The following is a 16,281-nucleotide window of genomic DNA, read 5'->3' as shown; positions in this document are numbered from 1 at the left end:
AGCTCCCTGCTAATGCTCCTGGGAGACAGCAGAGGATGGCTCAAACCCTTGAGTCCTTGCCACCTACAGGAGAGAATCAGATGGAATTCCAAACTCCTGGATTTGCAGCCTGGGCTAGGTTAATGTAGACATTCTGGGGATTGAACCAGCAGAGTGTTTATTCGGTTTATTTCTCTGTCTACCTTTCAAATAAATAAATATTTAAAAAAATAAACACAGTGGTTTTTTTGGTGATCCACACACATGCGGTATATATGAGAACATGTGTCTACTTACAAAGTTGCTGGGTTAGGACCACTGTGGTGGCCCAGGGGAGTAGCTGTGATGCCAGTATTCCATATAGAAGTGCTAGTTTAAGTGCCAGCTGCTCTGTTTCTGACCCAGCTCCCTGCTTATGTGCCTGGGAAAGTAGCAGAAGATGGCCAAGTGCTTGGACCTTTGCCATCCATGTGAGAGACCCAGATGGTGTCACCCAGCCCTGGCTATCACAGGAATTGGAAGAGTAATCCAGCAGATGAAAGATCTCTCTCTCTTTCTCTCTCTCTCTCTCATTGTGTGTGTGTCCCTTTCTGTTATCTGTTAAATAAATAAATAAACAAATACATAAATCTTTAAAAGAAGCAAGCTGCTAGGTCAGTATACCTTTGGTAAAAAGGTTTTCCAAGGTTTGCAAAGTAGCCTTTGGCCAACCCTCCCCCACATTTAATTATTGTTTTTTTCCTAGCTGACCAAGTAGGGAAAGGAGATATTGACCTTTAACATGAATCCTTCTATTGTTAATGAAAATAGTATCTTTGTGTGACTTTATTAGACATTGTCTAAAGATTTACCTATTTATTCATTTGAAAGACTGGGGGTGGGGGAAGGGAGAACGAGAAGAAGAGATCCTTCATTTGTAGGGCTGGACTGAGCCAGGCTGAAGCCTGGAGCCAGGAACTCTGCCCTGATCTCCCACATGAATGGCCGCAGGAGCCTATAAGGCTCGGTTCATGCTGTGCTGCCTTCCTAGGTACGTTAGCTGAAAGCTGATTGGGAAGCAGAGCAGTCAGAACTCATGGACCTCTTACTGCCCATACAGGAAGTCAGCATTGCAAGCAGCAGCTTAATTTGCCACAACACAAACCCTGCAGACATTTCTGTCCCTCAAATAATTATTTATTCATGTTCTCTTTCCATTTTATTGATTATACTGTCACTTCTTGTTGCTTTATCAGGTGTTTATTACCTATTACGAAAATTACAATTATCTTTTTCAATATGTTGTAAATTGCAAATATCTTTTTTAATATGTTGTAAATATTTTTACCTAATCTGTCAGTTTGCTTTTTAATTGTGAATGAAGTCTTTTGATGTATCTAATGTTTTGTATTTGTGTGTAGTCAGGTTTGTTCATTTTTTCCTTTAAGAGCACTGAAGTCCATTTGAGGCTTTAGAAGCTATTTTCCATCACCATTCTATAACTGCTCTCTGAGTTGTTGCACTTGGCATGGATTTGCTCATGTGTATGGTCTGTGTCTTTAACCCACATACATGTTTCTCTGTGTGTGATACATTGTCCTTGTTTAAAGTAGTGTTCTCTACCTTGTCTCACCTGTGTCCCATTTTACTGCCTCATTTTCTTCATGTCGCTTGGTGCTGTTTGCCATGTCCTTTTATTTTACCTTTTTGCTTAATATTTTTTATTTGAGAGAGAGAGAGAGAGAGAAAGAGAGAGAGAAATCTTCCATCCACTGTTTCACTCCCCTAAAACAATCAAGGCTGGGCCAGACCAGCACCAGTAACCCGAAACTCAATCCAGGTCTCCCATGTAGGTAACAGGGACCCAAGTATTTGAGCCATCATCTGTTTCCTCCCATGGTGCCCATTAGTAGGAAGCTAGAATCAGAAGGGAAGCAAGAGCCTGAGCCCAGGCCATCTGATGTGGAATGCAAGTGTCCCAAACAACATCCTACCTGCTGTGCCATACACCTGCCCCTCCCTACTGGTTATTGTGTGTGCCCTGGCTAGACATGCAGGTCCATAGGGCAGCACCTTTTCTGTTCTGTTCCGTCTGAACACCCAGTGCCCAGAGCAGAACTAAACACAGAGAAAGCCCTTCTTTAGTTAATGAGTGAAGAGACAGCCAGGTGGGTCCTAGTACTTTTGTTTAAATAACTCATCCTTTTTCTGGTTACTAGGAATTCCATCTTATACAACATTTTTTTGTTTCTTTTTCTCATCATTGGTCCTTCAGTTTTTCTTCTTTCTCTTCTGTCTTATACTTTATAATTCTCTCTGAAGTTGTCAGTTTTCAGTTCATTTGCTCTCCCCAGTGCTCAGGTGTGCCATCAATCTGTCCAGCTCGCTGGGCTTTGCAGAGAAATCCATGTGCAGTTTCATGACTTCTTTGTTGTTGTGATCGCTGTCATTTTCTCACTTATTCATTTTTGTTTCCAACTTTATTCTGTCTTCTTCTCTGGTCATTTTGGTTTATTCTGTTCTTTTTCAGGGTCTAGCTTGAAATGCTTAATTCCTTATCATGTGCTCATGAAAACCTTTAAGAATGATATTCCACTCCCCCTCCAAACTCAGCTCACAGATTCTGAAAGGGAAGGGTCCAGTGTCGTCTGTGCACTGCCAGCCCTCCTCGGGCTCCACTCTGGCCATCATCCCCTTTGTTTCAGGGGCCATCGAGGAAGACATCTTTAAACAGTCCTGTACATCAGTGACTTGGTTTGTTGTTTTGCTTGTGTGTGTGTGTGTGTGTGTGTGTTGATTTCTACTTCTTCACTGAGAGCAGAGCCCATGGTCTGCACAACTCATGCACTCATGAGTCTGAGGTCTCCCTGCAGGCCAAGACAAGGGCATTTGAAGAGCTGATTTCTCTGCCACTTGAGCATGTATGAAGGTCAGCTTAGACATCAAACCTTCACATCCCCCATGTTCCTCTCTGGGAGCCAGTCACACTACTAGAGTTGAGCACTAAGGTGCTAGACACTTGCTGTCCCTCTCTGTCCCCTCCTGGTCTCAGACATCCTGTGGCTCTGCAGTCCAGTGCAACAGCAGAGTCATGCCTTGGTGTCCCCTTATTAAACCATGTTATATGCTCCTGCTTTATGTAACATTTTTGCCCTTTGCTTGAGATGAAGTGTGACTTTCTTTCATGACATTTGTCCCCATTTTACCACTTTCCCCCTGTGATGTCAGTGGTTTTTGCTAGTACATTTTAAGTTGTGCTACACCCAAACAGCCATGGTTTCCTTCGACTCATGCTAGTCTTTTAACTACAATGAAAATATTTCATTTATTCACATTATTGTGCTCATTAATACATTTGGTCCCACTTTTGGTAACTTGTTTAGTCCCTTTTTTCTCCTTCCTACTGACTATTCTGTCCTAAGTCTTGATCATTTTTCCTTCCTTCCTAACCTCCCCACCATGGAGTGATATTTGAGATCTACACTTTGCTTTTCTCCTGGACATGATTATCCTGAAATTTGTCCAACAAGAATTCTAAGATACCTAATTCTCCATAAGAAAGGCCCGTCAATTTAGACATTTGTTTAGATTCCACTGCACTCTCTTCTCCTTCAAATGTTCCTCACTGTTTCTGGTGTAGCCTGTCTTGCCCTTTCTCAGTTTACTTATTCAGTGCGTTTTTTATTTTGTTGGAGTAATCCCTTGAGTCATTTTTTTTTAAGGAAGCGATAAATGGTCAGCTGCTATTTTCATACTTCTCTCTTTGGCTTTGCGACTAGGCTGCGTAGCTGATCCCATAGGTTTAACTCTTTGTCCTCAGAGCTCTGAGGTCTCTGCCCTGTTGCCCTGTAGCAGTTATAGATGTTGGTGTCAAGTACAGTGTCGCTCTGAGTCTCTGTATCTTTGTGGAGTTGACCTGCCAACACAGTTCCCTGGGTAGCATTAGCAAAACCTGTTGGTAGAGCAAGAAGACTCTCCTGCTTACCTGAGGAGGGAGAGTACCACCTCCACAGAGGTGGGTGTGTTCGGGAGGAGGGTGCAAGGTGAGTCTTGTTTGGGACTGGAGGTTTCCTTTGTGTATCATCAGAGTAGGGCTTGATGTCTGTGCAGGGCCACAGTTCTTAGCCCAAAACTAGTGTAAACAATGAGATGAGAGATTTGGAGGCAAGGCAAGGCCTTCAGAGAATCTTAGGACAATGAAAAATGGACTGAGGACTTCCAGAAGGAGCCAAAATCAGTAAGCAAGCCATTTCCTGGGGCTTGAGTCTCCTGGGATAGGAAAGTCGAACCATTGGAGACTGTTGAGCGGGCTGAGAGTGCTCAGTAACTCCCCCAACTCCGACTTTGAGATTCACCCTTTATCCTTGAAGTTGAGGAATTGTGTCCGACCTGCCCAGGCTGCAGAGGGAGTTTCCAGGTGTTTGGAAGGTGGGCCCTGATTGCCCAGGTGAGGTGGGATCAGCTTTACTCTGGTTGCATTTCCTGTCTCTCACATTCACCTGTGCTTCCCCAGGCTTTCTGACCAGCTAGGGCTATGAAGGATCTGTTCTTACTTGCAATTTCAGTGACTTTTGAGGGGGAAGAGGTAAAACAAATGGGCCCAGTTTACCATCTCAGAACTCAAACATGGCCATGCCATTCTCTAGGGACCCAGATGTAGGTATAACAGGGCATCTCAGCTGTCACTCAGGACATCAGAGCTGGCACAGGCGTTGTGAGAGCCAGCTACTTGAGAGCCACAACTCTCACCCTGACCACATCAGGACGGTTTCTGGCCTTGCTGCACTTGAAGACTGGGTGTAGGCTCTTTCTCAAGCTCTTGCCCCTGCCTGTCCCTCTGTGCTTTTGCCACCCATGCAATTTCTTGAACATTCCAGCCATCAGGGCTTAGCCTAATCCATTTGAAATATCTCTGTCCTCTTCTCTCCTCTCTTTACATTTAGACACCATCAGAACTGACTTCCACTGTCAGTCCCTTAAGCATAGACATCGAGGCGTGGCCATCCTTGATTACAAGTAGTTCATGTCTAACCACACAGAGCACTGAATACACACCTGTGGAGAGAGGGTATCAGACGTACTCTGTGCTACCTATTGGGGGTCAGGATGGCAGGCTGACTAGGCATGAGCTGCATGCAATCTGGAAGGTCTTTCAGCTTGTGGTGTCTCTGTACACAGCAGGCACTGGGATTCATGTCTGGAGAGGCACAGCAAAGGCTGGGAGTGAGGCCATCGTGGACAGTTTGCAGAGAACGTGTTCTAAGAAACTGGTGTTTGCACACAGGGAAGCCTGCAGCCCTGCCATGTGTATTAATAACCGACATCTACCTGAAGGTGTGGGGTTAGCTCCAAGGGTATTGGGAAATTGGGGGTCAGGAACGAGTTAAGATGAAGTGAGTGGCTGGCATGATGTTGCCCTCAGTGACCTGATCAGCAGTGCTGTGTGGTTTTACCCAGACAGAGAAGGGTGACAACACTTCTGGGTGTAGGTTATGGGGTTACACCCCAGGATGACAGCCACAGCAACCATGCAGGCCACCCCCATGCCAGGCATTGGCCTGGGCACTGACTCATTCAGATCCTGGGAGGCCCTGCAGGTCTTAGCTCCCCTGTTGAGGTGTGGCAACTTTGCAAAGCCACAGAATCCCAAGTAGCAGCACTTGAAGCCAGGTGTCATAACCTTAGCAGCCACACTGCCTGGTGCAGGCCAACCATGGCACACTTCGCAGAGGGCAGTGCAGATGTGACATGCCTAGTGGGATTGGGCTAAAATGACTTGCAGCTTCCTGCTTGGTAAAGTGCTGTCCTTTTCTTACTTCATTCTTACAATAGTCTGACAAGTCAGTGATGGAAAACCCATACTCAGGAGAATGTTTTGGGTGGTCTCACCAGGAAAACATGAGAAAGGCCTGAGAAGATGGAGATGCCAGTTACTTTGCCCAGGACCCTGTGTGTACACATCTCACAACATCGCACTGTACAACAATTGCGTGCTGATTTTTAAAAATGCTTTTAAAAATTAAAATATTCAATGGCAAACTTTTTTTCATGAAAATATAAGTATGATACATATAAAACATGCTACTGGTAGATTTTTAAGTAAGGACTCATTTGTGAAACAATTGACATTTCATTTTTTTAATTTATTTGAGATACAAACAAAGAAGAGACAGACCTTCCATCTGTGGTTCACTCTCTAAATAGCTGCAATGGCTGGGGCCGGACCAGACTCAAGCCAGGAGTCAGGAGCTTTATCTGGCTATCCCATGAGGGGGCATGGATCCAAACACCTGGGCCATCCTCTGCTGCTTTCCCAAGCCATTAGCAAGGAGCTGGATTGAAAGGACTCAAATCAGCACCTATAGGAGATGCAAGTGTTGCAGGTGATGGCTTAAACTTCTGGGCTGCAATCTAGTCCCTATCCTTGATTTGAGGAGGATTACTAAAATCCTGAAGTCCTCACTGTGTATGGAGATGTATCTTTAAATACAAATATGAATGTGTGAATGACGAAGCAAAGACTCTGTGATGGCCTCATCCAACCTGAGTTCCCACTCTGTGCCCAAACTCCCCTTGGCCCTGAAGGCTCTGACTGGTGTTGTGCCTTAGGGGTCCTGATGAGCCTTACATTGTGCAGTGTGTTTCTGAATGTGAGTCACTTTGGCAAGTTGCATTCAATTTCTCATGCTGTGTGGCAGAGTACTTCAAATGCAGTGACTTAAAATGGGGCCCATTTGCTGGTACACAGTTCTGAAAAGCAGACAGAACAAATGTTGATCCTGGAGATGCTGGCTGCTCCATTCAGCATCTGGGGCCCATGTTTTCCTTCAGAAATTCTGGCAAAGGTGCTGCCCTTCCCAGTTCATTCAAGTTGCTAGCATTGTCCAACTCCCTGTGGTTTCAGGAGCTAGGGCCAGCCTCCTGGCTTACCTGTCAATGGGGAGGGTTGCTCTGTTGCTCACGTCTACCTGTCCCCTCCGTCACCCCTAGTCTTTCCCGTATGGCTTTGTTTACCTCAGGCCAACCAGGACACATGGAGATATTCTCTGATTCTAACTTCTTTGACTTCCTTCTCTGGAATCTGCATGGTCAGGGTTGTCCTGATCTCCTCCCAGTCTGAAAACCACCTGCTTGCCTCCCTAGAAATGAACAGGGCCTGGATCCCAGGAGAGCAGGGAATCTGGGGATCCTTCTAGAATGCTGGTTTCCATGCTGGTGGAAGAGCAGCCTTAGACAGATAGATAGAAGATAGTGATGAAGGGGCCACCACCATGCAGTGCTGCCTCCATGTGGACTATGGGGGGGGGCGAGGTCAAGGCCCTGCAACTTGGGAGGCCTTGAGGGTTTGGGGCCTCCTGGGGCCAGACAGAGATAGTTCTTGGGTCTGGAGAGGTGAGCATAGAATGCTGTCTAACCAGAGCCTTTGACCATCCCCTACAGGATTCTTCGAGATCCAGACACAGCAACCCTGAACTAGCTCATGGAGGAGCCTCCTGAGATCCGGATCAGGCAAGCCGTCCCCTGTAGAGGGAAGCACGGCATGCAGGAGGCGGGCAGCTGCAGCAGGAGTGGACATGAACGCTGGCTTCCAACAAGAACAGCGTTTTAGTTTTGGTCATCGGAAGTGGTGCCTCCAGCACAGGTAGGTGATGGGCTGCTGTTCCTCAACATGCATGCCAACTGTGCTGTGGTCTTTCTTGCCTGAGTTTTCTTCTAGTGTTCTTCCTCAAAAAAAAAAAAGCATTATTGCAGTGATGATGATGATGGTGATGATGACCAGGAAGTCCTTGAAGCAGCAGTGGTCAGGAGCTGGAGCCCTTGAGTACTGTCCCTGTTTCCCAGTCTGGGTGACCTGAAATGCTGGGTCCTCTGTTTCCATTCTGTCCCTGGTAAAGTACACAGCCTCCCCGAGCTCTGGTACAGCATGGCCTACCTCTTTCCAGGGCTCCACTCTCCTCCTTCCTTGCACCTCATGACTCTCCTTGTCTGAAACCCTTCCCACCCTTCCTATTAGCTGATCTAGCTGAGTTCCCAGGGCCCCCTTCTCCAAGGTGAAGAGTTCAGAGGACACCAGGTCAGGGGAGTGACTTTTGCTTTTTGCTGTGAGTTAGATTCACCTGGGGATGAATGGTAGTGGTGGTGGGAGGCACCAGAGGATAGAGGGCTGGTGGCCCCGCAGCTGGAGGAGCATTTGTGCCTCCCTGGCTCTTGGTATGTACATCGTGGCTTCAGCTTTTGTGTTCAGGCTGCAGATCAGGCAAGGGGTGTGACATGAGGAGCGGTCAGATCAGATGCAACCACCTTATGTGTTTTGTCCAAGAGCTACAGGATGGAGTCAGGGGAGTCTGATATGAAAATCACACCAGCAGAAAACATCAATTTGTTGGCCCGCACGTCCCCTCCATGTCACTCCCGAGGATGTGGTCCCAGGAACATTAATTTTGCTCATGGCACAGCCAAGATTTAGAGAGTTGAGACCCCCCATGCAGTCCTGCGTTTGGGTGAATAGACTTGGCATGATGTTCATGTGGGCCTGGGGGTGGGATGGGAGCATGAGCAGTAATTCACTCCCTTCCTGGAGAGTAGGTGTTTGCTCACCACCTCAGAGGTGATATTCTTGGAGCTGCTTCCAGCCCCTCGGCAGCACTCTCTGGGTCCTCCGGACCCTGGCCTTGAGGGGGCTTCTCCCAGGAGGAAAGCATTACTTCTCTAGACTCCAAGGCAGAAGAAGCAGGCATTGGAGCCTCACTCTGAGGAGGATGTGTAGTGCATTGCTTACTGATGTGGGCTGCCCCCAGTTTAGATCTCAACTGGGACTCAAGCTTGGTTTTGCCAGCATTCCAAGCAGACTGCTTATCTTTCTACCTCAGTTTTCCCATCTATAAGAGAGAGCGGTGGTCGCTGCCTCACAGGGAGGCTCTAAAGATCCCCTAGAGCACAGCCAGACACACAGTACGGACTACCCGTCTCCCCCCGCCCCCCCGAGATGGTTGAAGAGATGGTTGAAGCCCCTTAGCCTCCACCCTGCCATGCCAGCTGCAGCACAACACATGCTCCCAGCACTGAGCACCCTGAATTGGAAGGACCAACTCTGGCTATTGCACAGCAGCCTGCCACAGTACAGACAAGTCCCAGTGCCACAGACCCTCTGGCCTCTTGAGTACAAGACTAGAAGACTGAACACAGAGTTAATGAGAGTCACAAGGCCAGCGCTGTGGCATAGCCAGTAAAGCTAGCTCCTGCAATGGCAGCATCCCATATGGGTGATAGTTTGTGTCCTGCCTGCTTCATCCAGCTCATTGCTAATGGCCTAGGGAAAGCACTGGAAAATGGCCCAAGTGCTTGGGCTCCTAAATCCGTGTGGGAGATCCACATGAAGCTCCTGGAGTCAACCTGGCTCTGTATTGGTCATTGTACTCATCTTGGGGAGTTAAACCAGTGGTTGGAAGATCTTTCACTCTATATTTGTGTGACTCTGGCACAGTTGCTCAACAAACTATCCTCTGCCTTATAGTCCCAGCATCCCATATAGGTGCCACTTCTAGTGCCAGCTGCTCTACTTTTTATCTAACTCCCTGCTAATGTGTCTGGGAAAGCAGCAAAGGATGGCCCAAGTCTTGGAACCCTGCCACCTATGTGGGAGACCTGGAAGAGGCTCCTGGCTCCCAGCTTCAGATGGGCAGATGCAGCTGCCTTTGGCATAGGACGTGCCCAAGTATGCTAACTTGTGTGGTTTTACACCAGCATCTGCCACCCTGAACCCAACAAAGAGACCTTGCAAGTGCTTCAGTCTTTCAAGTTGAAGATGAATTTCAGCACAGGAGCCCAGGATGTGCCAGCAACACCATTGGGTCTTAATCTGAGCCTAACATTGTATAGTGAGGTCATGTTTGCATGTGCACTTTCTGCTAAACACTTCGCAGGAGGCGAATGGTGATTTTAGAATAGAACTCTCCTGTTGTGCTCGAAAAGCCTCCAGAGCTGCTCCATGGCACATGATTTGAAAAACACCCCTTCCACTAGTTTATCATCTCAATGTTTAATGGCACAGGAGGATGGAGAACTGAGGTTAGGCAACAGAGGAGGGAGTTATGAAAGAGGACAGATGGGAGACACAGGGTGATGCTGTCTACACAGTGCAGGCTGGAGTCACTGGCAGGAAGAGCCCATATAGAAATGCCCTTAGGCCACACACAAGAGGCCCCAGAGCTGCTGCTGCAGCTTGAGATGTTGCCAAGACATTTCTCAACATTTCCTCTCTCTCTCTCTCTCTCTCTCTCTCTCTCTCTCTCTCTCTTTATTAACTTGAAAAGAGAGGAACAGAAAGAGACAGGGAAAAAAGATCTTCTATCTGCTGGTTCACTTCCCCCAAATGACTACAACAGCTAGGGTTGGGTCACACCGAAACCAGGGGCCTAGAATTCCATCCAGGTCTTCTACACAAGTGGCAGGCACCCAAATATGTGGGCCATCTTCCACTGCCTTCCAAAACCCATTAGCAGAGAGCTGGACTGGAAGCAGAACAACCAGGACATGAGCCAGGTATTCTGATATAGTCTGCAGGCTCCAAGAAGAGTTCTGCCAGGTTGCTTGAATGACACCAACTGTCACCTGGGATTTCTGGAAGAGCAGCGTGGAGAGAACACACAAAGACTGGGGGCCCAGGACTTACTCCTCATAGGTCTGTGAGGTCTTGATGGCCACTCGGGAGATCAAGGTTTGGGACAGAGGAGAAGAAGAGGGAAAGATGAAGGTACTGCCCAGGCCAGTTGCTGAACTAGCGTGACATAGGAGGGACTTGGAAGGGAGTGGGCATAAAGATCCCGAGGCAGTGGCAGCTGGGATGGGGCAGTGACTGCAGGCATTCGAGGCAAAGCACACAGACCCAGGAATAAAACCCAGGAGTCCCACCTCAGGCCACCTGCCCTTCCCACAGCCGGTGCAGAGAAGGGAGGGTGGAGGACTAGCAGAGGCCCCATGGGAGCCAAAGCCCCAGTCTTCTCTGAGGGTTTGCTGCTCACCCCATCGAGAAAGAACATTTTTAGATTTTTTGAAAAGGGTGACCTCACTTTTCTCTTATTTACATAGCCCTGTTTGTTTACATAGCCCTCCCAAAATAGCCGGCGTGTGCTAAGCTTAGCACGCTCTCTCCCACCGTGGCTGGTGGCAGTGCCGCTGTGTGGGGAGAAGCACCTTTTTCATCTCAGAGAGGGGCAGCCTTGTTTCCGAGGGCAGATGGGAGCAAAACAGGACAGGTAGGAAGTTTCGTGGTTTCTCCCGTCGCTTCTCCAAAATAGCCCTGCTATTGCCGCCTACTTCCTGTCCGCCTCAGCCTGGGGCAGGCGACCCTGTGTCCTGCGAACACACATGGAGGCTGGCAGACATGTACTGCCCTGGAGACCTTGACCCGGGACAAGGGAACCAGAGAGTCTGCAGCCTGGCTTTGTGTGGTCTTGGCCAAGCTACCTTGCATCTTTGTGCCCCCTCTGTCAGCTACAGGGACAAGAAGCATTTACCGTGCAGGCAGAAGGAAGGGGTCAGCAGTTGATCCTGTGCCCTTCACACACAGTGACACTATTGCCACTATTGGGCCCCACCAGGACAACTGTACCACCCTCTCATCCATTCACCCTTCCACCTGTTAGCTGCACCAGCCCCACCCCCACTGCATCCCAGAGGGACAGTAAGGTGAGGACAGATCCAATCATGGGAACCTGCAAACTCTTGCTCTCAGCAGTACAGATTGTCCCTACTGTAGCTTTGCAGGCCACACAGTCTCTGTAGCCACTCTACTCTTCCATCAAGAAGTCAACTACAGATGGTGTATAGGGAATCATATGGCCACACTCCAGCAAAATAGGCAGCATCTGGGTCTACTAATCCCTGACCTACTCGTTGAATCCAGACTCCTTGCTCAGCATTCCTGGTCCTGCCCTTTCTTGTAGTTGCTCCTCCAGCATGCATCCTCTTCCTCTCCCACTGCTGCAGGAAGCTCCTTTAATCCATGTTAGTGCTGTACCTTCTCTCTGGATTGCCGTACACTGTCCCCACCAGTCCCCTCCCCCATGGCATGGGGAGCCCCAGCTCTGGGATTCCCAGGTGTCTTGCTTCTATGCTAATCACACAAACAAGAACCACCTCCAGGCCCCCATTCCCCCAGTAGCCCCTTGCAGGCCTCCTGTCTTTCTGCCCTGCATACCTGAATGGGTGCCAGGTGTTTCTGGTGCTGAGGAAGTCTTTGGTGCCAAACCAAAGCTCTGCAAGCAGGCTGCCTGCCCTCTGGGAACTTGCATCTGGTTAGAAAGCTAGGACTGGGGACCAGGGGTAAGCCAGACTGTGGGTGGTACCCCAACCAGTGGTGTTCTGAACTCTGGGAACCTTTTAGAGGGGGGAAGACAGAAAGGTTCCCCAGGCTGGGGAAATGAGGAGAGGCAAGTGGAATCTGGGTGATGAGCAGGCAGGTTGCATGGGCTTTCCTGCAGGAGTGAGAAAGGGATAAGGTAGGAATGTGGGGCAGGGCTAGGATCTCACCAGAGAAGAAGAGATCATGAGGGAGTGGAGACTTTGTTTTATGAGCCAAATGTTCTCCGAGCGTGGTCCACACAACCCTGCAACAGAATTAGCTGGGATGCTGCTACTGTTTTACAAAGCAGATCCCAGGGCCTTGTCCCAGCGTGGAGGCTGGGAAACTGACTGGGTAAAGGTCTCTGAAGGAAGAAGAAAGCTGCAGCCGAGGCATAGGCACCATTCAGGCCAGTGTCACCTGGAGAAAGCAGGACAAATGACTCTCCCAGCTTCAGCCAGGAAAGGAGAAGAAAGGATGCAGAATTCCCCTCGGGGTCCACATTCACTGGGGACGGGTTACGATGCTTCATTGGAACACTCACATTCCATATCAGAGTTCCTGGGAGCAACACTCCCAGCTTTCTGCTATTGTACACCCCGGGAGGTAGCCAGTGATGGCTCAAGTTACTGGGCCGTGCCACCATGTCCGAGACCCTGATTGAGTTTCAGGTTCTGCCTTTGGCTTGGCTCAGATTCAGCTAGTGTGGGAATTTGGGGACTGAATCGGTGAATGGAATAATGGAAGATCTCTTAGTGTGTGTGTGTGTGTGCGCGCGCGCCTCTCAAATAAATGAAAGAAAATCTTAAAAGTAAATAAATATTCCTCTCAAAGAGTAGATAACGACATTGGTTCAAATACAGCACATAAGTTGTCTAGGGTGGTCATGGTGTCGATTACTTACAGTTATGTGACCAACTAGTTTTGGAGGAGGCTTCTCTCACACTTGATATCAGGGCCTGGAATGGTGCTAGAAGCACCATAGAGAGAGAGAAGGGATAGGCCAGGCAGAGTGCCCCTGCTACACAGTGTGTAATGATCAATCATTACTTAGTGGACAAGGGAAAGGCTGGAGTAAGAGTCACATAGATGGATGGTTGGGTGAGTGGATGGATGGATGAGTGGATGGGGTGGGTGGGTGGATGGATGAGTGAGTGGATTGATGAGTAGATAGATGGGTGCATGGGTAGAAGGATTGATGAGAGAATGGATGAAAAGGTGGAAGGGTGGGATGGAAGGATGGGTGGGTAAAGAGATGGATGGATAGATAGATAGATGGATAATTGTCAGGGGATCTTTGAGAACCAGGTTCAGAGGCAGCTCTTATATTGCAATCCTGAGGCTTACGGGTGTGCTGGAACCTGAGGCCAAGGGCAGACATGGTGAGATTGGCACTAAGCATATTAAATCACCGAGGTGTCCAGCACCTGAAAGTACAACACTTGGGAATTCCCAGCAGTGTAGGTAATGTGTGTGCCTATGAAAGCCACTTGGAAGACAAGCTGAGAAATGCTGAAATGGAGATCAAAAAATGCTGAGAATAGGGACCACAGCCTGGGGAAGATGCACAGTATCTAGAAAGCCAAGAACCAGAGATGTGTTCAGGGAGGGGAGGGCAGGAGAAGGGACCTTAAGCAAGCCATTCACCCAGGTAATCAACCTAGTGGCAGCCCCTCTTTACCATAAAGCATGCTGACCTAAAAGGAAATGTGCCATATAGATAAAAATGGCAATCAAAATAAAACTCAGATCACAAGCTTCTATTTGCTTGTGATCACATTCCCAGGTGTATAAGCATCGTGAGAACTGGTACTGCCTGCCCCACATGTCAGGACAAGCCCTGCCTGTCTGCTGTCCTGGGAATCGTGTGTGGCTCCAGAATCCTCTCTCTCCTCCCTGTGTCTCTCTTAGCATCGGGTCCCCTCCCACTGTACCTCTCCCTTTGGATGTTCAACAGAAATTCATCATTGGTAATGAAATTGGGTCAAGGGAACTCAGTCAAGGCCTCTAAACCCAGCCAGACCTTGGAGTGAGTGACATGCTGCAGAACTTCTCAGCCTAGACAGAGATTCAACTCCTGCACCTGCAATTCAGGCCTGAAAGTGGGGTGGGGATGGCTTGGCCAGCCTGGGTCTTTCCAACAGTCCACTCTGAGCCAGCCCTCCTTGGCCATCTCTGGGACTTGGCTCTCCTGGGACAGCTCTGCCTGTGTCAGAACAGGCACTGAAGCCCAGGTGTCAGGGTGTTTCCTCCAGAAGGTTCTAAAAATACATCTGGGCACCTCCTAGCTGACTTCCGGTGCCTTTAGTCTCTCCTTCTATTAACCTGACAGGTGTCTTGAATCTCACCCTTCCTCCCACTGTAACATACATAGCAGTCACAGGGCCACCACAACCACAGTCACCACCCCCAGCCATCCTTGAAGAGACAGGTCAACCTTAATTCAGTTCTGCTGACACACAAGGAGCCAGGAGCTCTCCCCAGGTTTTAAAACACAAAATCGCCTGCTTCTCAGGTCTGTGTTCTCATAGAGGACATAGACACACATAATGTCACTGCTGTATATTTTGCAAGGAGCTGAAGAAGCTATAAAATAGAAGACTGCTATCTTTTCCTTAAATGCAAGCTAGATGCTGTGATTTTTTAACCAGGTGGTCAAGATGGGTCCAAGGGAGGTGAGAGGCAAGTATGGCAGGTGTCCAGGCTGAGTGTGCTAAGTGGAGGAAGGCCAGAGCAGCAAAGGGACTGGAGTAGCTAGTTGGGAAGGAGGGAGGCAGATGCTGAAAAGCCACAGGAAATCTGAACAAGGAATAGCCTGTTGAACCCTTCACTATGGGGCCCACCTTGAAGGCCTACCTGCAGCATGCAAGGGAGCAGCACAAGGCCATTGAGGGAGCTGGTGCTGGAATAAGGAGGCCAGGGTGGTGGCTCAGGATACCAAAGGAAACACTGGGATGGCTGCAGTGGAATGTGGAAGAGATGTGGTCTACTTCCATGCCCACCATCACCAAGCAAGACAGTGCTAGGAAGGGATCCCCTGAATAGGGCTGCTACTGAGTGGCACAGGAAAAGCTCTGTACTGTGCTGTACTGAGCCTCACCCAGATGTACCCCTCCTTCAGCCCATCAACCTCCCCAAACCTCACTCTGCCTGTTTAGAAAAGGGCACCTTTGGACCTTTCAAGATTGTTTCTAGCTCAAGAAGTCATGATTTGAGCTCAGGTCACAGAGACTGAGGTGATCAGGGAAGGCTCAGAGGAAGATGGGGGTGGGCAAAGATGGGACTGAGATCAACTGGCTGAGAGGAATGGGGAAAGGACAGCCAGTCAGAGGGTTGTGAGGTGCAGGCAGTGGCAGGCAGATACTGTTACCAGAACACAGGGTCTTGTGGGAAGGGCCAGAAGTTTCGATGTTGGACAGCCCGGGCTCCTCGAAGTGATGCCCTTGGAATAAGCCAGCAGGGACAGGACCCTTGAGCAGATTTTGCAAATACAGAGATGCTCGCTTGGGAGCACTTTCTGATGGACATGCTCAGGCAAGAAGGAGTGAGGTCTGGCTCTTAGCTGGGAGAGTTAGCCTCCTGGCCCATGTGGCACAGCCGGCAGAGCCTGCTGAGCGCAAGGAGGCTCTTCTGTACAGCCACCGGCGTGCCACGGCTGGTGGCTCTGGCTCTGGCACCATCCGGCAGAAGAACAAACAGCCCCCCTCCTCCTTCCCAGATAATGGCCCTCATTGAGCATTGTGTCCATGCCCAGCGCCCAGCACTGGGCAGCCCAGCCTGGGTAAGTTTCCTCTCTTGGCTGCTTAGCAAAATATTTATACTGCGCCTTTCTAGTAAGACGGTTCCTAGGAACCAGCAGGCAGAGAGCTGAAGCAGTGCACCCCTCCCCACCCAATGACCCTGCTGCCAGCTCAGGGGAAGTCTGCCACTTACCCAGAGCACAAGCCTACCCTGCTCACAGCCTGCCAGGGCTGTTCGTA

At 49.1% G+C, this 16,281-nt stretch overlaps 1 protein-coding gene across 1 annotated transcript in view; it reads left to right on the top strand.

Annotated features, from left to right (window-relative positions):
* HIVEP3 (HIVEP zinc finger 3) overlaps positions 1 to 16,281 on the top strand; it is a 118,067-nt gene that overhangs the window by 22,397 nt on the left and 79,389 nt on the right. Inside the window, exon 2 of the mRNA XM_040974310.1 lies at positions 7,399 to 7,600. The gene's annotated coding sequence lies outside the window, so the exon portion shown is untranslated. The remainder of the gene's footprint in view (positions 1 to 7,398; positions 7,601 to 16,281) is intronic.

Source organism: Ochotona curzoniae, unplaced genomic scaffold, assembly GCF_017591425.1.
Source record: "Ochotona curzoniae isolate NIBS_2020 unplaced genomic scaffold, NIBS_Ocur_1.0 contig_2404, whole genome shotgun sequence".
NCBI classification, from domain to species: domain Eukaryota; kingdom Metazoa; phylum Chordata; class Mammalia; order Lagomorpha; family Ochotonidae; genus Ochotona; species Ochotona curzoniae.
Note: the sequence above shows the minus strand (reverse complement) of the source record. Positions and strands in the feature narration are given on the sequence as shown.